This window comes from Sebastes fasciatus, chromosome 20 (genome assembly GCF_043250625.1).
Source record: "Sebastes fasciatus isolate fSebFas1 chromosome 20, fSebFas1.pri, whole genome shotgun sequence".
NCBI lineage: Eukaryota > Metazoa > Chordata > Actinopteri > Perciformes > Sebastidae > Sebastes > Sebastes fasciatus.
In genome coordinates this window covers 28,141,789-28,144,288 of record NC_133814.1, presented here as the reverse complement: position 1 = coordinate 28,144,288, position 2,500 = coordinate 28,141,789, and the positions used below count along the sequence as shown (strand labels likewise).

The window sequence follows — 2,500 nt, the reverse complement described above, 5'->3', positions numbered from 1 at the left end:
AGACGTTACAGAGACGTTACAGAGACGCTACAGAGACGTTAGAGAGACGTTACAGAGACGTTAGAGAGACGTTACAGAGACGCTACAGAGACGTTAGAGAGACGTTACAGAGACGCTACAGAGACGCTACAGAGACGTTAGAGAGACGTTACAGAGACGCTACAGAGACGTTAGAGAGACGTTACAGAGACGCTACAGAGACGTTAGAGAGACGTTACAGAGACGCTACAGAGACGTTAGAGAGACGTTACAGAGACGCTACAGAGACGTTAGAGAGACGTTACAGAGACGTTACAGAGACGCTACAGAGACGTTAGAGAGACGTTACAGAGAAGCTACAGAGACGTTAGAGAGACGTTACAGAGACGCTACAGAGACGCTACAGAGACGTTAGAGAGACGTTACAGAGACGTTAGAGAGACGTTACAGAGACGTTACATAGACGTTACAGAGACGTTAGAGAGACGTTACAGAGACGTTAGAGAGACGCTACAGAGAAGCTACAGAGACGTTAGAGAGACGTTACAGAGACGCCACAGAGACGTTAGAGAGACGTTACAGAGACGCTACAGAGACGTTAGAGAGACGTTACAGAGACGTTACAGAGACGCTACAGAGACGTTAGAGAGACGTTACAGAGACGTTACAGAGACGCTACAAAGACGTTAGAGAGACGTTACAGAGAAGCTACAGAGACGTTAGAGAGACGTTACAGAGACGTTAGAGAGACGTTACAGAGACGCTACAGAGACGTTAGAGAGACGTTACAGAGACGTTAGAGAGACGTTACAGAGACGCTACAGAGACGTTAGAGAGACGTTACAGAGAAGCTACAGAGACGTTAGAGAGACGTTACAGAGACGTTAGAGAGACGTTACAGAGACGCTACAGAGACGTTAGAGAGACGTTACAGAGACGTTAGAGAGACGTTACAGAGACGCTACAGAGACGTTAGAGAGACGTTACAGAGAAGCTACAGAGACGTTAGAGAGACGTTACAGAGACGTTAGAGAGACGTTACAGAGACGTTAGAGAGACGTTACAGAGACGCTACAGAGACGTTAGAGAGACGTTACAGAGACGCTACAGAGACGTTAGAGAGACGTTACAGAGACGCTACAGAGACGTTAGAGAGACGTTACAGAGAAGCTACAGAGACGCTACAGAGACGTTACAGAGACGTTACAGAGACGCTACAGAGACGTTAGAGAGACGTTACAGAGACGTTACAGAGACGTTAGAGAGACGTTACAGAGACGCTACAGAGACACTACAGAGACGTTAGAGAGACGTTACAGAGACGTTACAGAGACGTTACAGAGACGCTACAGAGACGTTAGAGAGACGTTACAGAGACGTTAGAGAGACGTTACAGAGACGTTAGACTTTTAGAACATCTGTCTCGTGTGTCTTTCTTCATGCTGCTGCAGAGACAGTCAGGGAGAAGCAGAGACAGAAAACTAACGCACCCCTGACCTCAGTTCCACTGGTCGGAGTGATCAGAGACGTGTCAGCTCGGACCCAGCGCTCACACAGGTCACATGTTATTAAAAACAGCAGGGCGGAGCAGGAGTAGAAAACAAACACACCCTTCAGAGTTGTATTTGATGAGTAAATGTATAAATGTATAAATGTTGTGTGTGTTTGTTGTTCAGGAGCCGAGCGGAGAGAAGACCAACAACGGGATCCACTACAAGCTCCAGCTGCTCTACAGCAACGGTGGGTACGCTCCATTTATACACAGACACCGTCCACATCTGGAATCACACTCACGTCTCATACATAGCATTATTCATAATAATAATAATAATAATAATAATAATCATAATCATAATAATGTCTTTGTGTGTTCAGGAGTGAGAACAGAGCAGGATCTCTTCGTCCGGCTGATCGACTCCATGACCAAACAGGTAAGAGACTGATTACTGGTTATTGATTATTTAATGAGACTTATATATAGTGTAAGTATATATAGTAGTATATATAGTAGTAGTATATATAGTAGTATATATAGTAGTATATATAGTAGTATATATAGTAGTATATATAGTAGTAGTATATATAGTAGTATATATAGTAGTATATATAGTAGTATATATAGTAGTAGTATATATAGTAGTATATATAGTAGTAGTATATATAGTAGTAGTATATATAGTAGTATATATAGTAGTATATATAGTAGTATATATAGTAGTAGTATATATAGTAGTATATATAGTAGTAGTATATATATAGTAGTATATATAGTAGTAGTATATATAGTAGTATATATAGTAGTATATATAGTAGTAGTATATATAGTAGTATATATAGTAGTAGTATATATAGTAGTAGTATATATAGTAGTAGTATATATAGTAGTAGTATATATAGTAGTATATATAGTAGTATATATAGTAGTAGTATATATAGTAGTATATATAGTAGTAGTATATATAGTAGTAGTATATATAATGTAAGTATATATAGTAGTAGTATATATAGTAGTAGTATATAT

General features: G+C 40.0%; 1 pseudogene; it reads left to right on the top strand.

Moving 5' to 3' along the window:
* Positions 1 to 2,500, top strand: part of LOC141759049 (transcription factor COE3-like) — a 67,581-nt pseudogene that overhangs the window by 10,835 nt on the left and 54,246 nt on the right.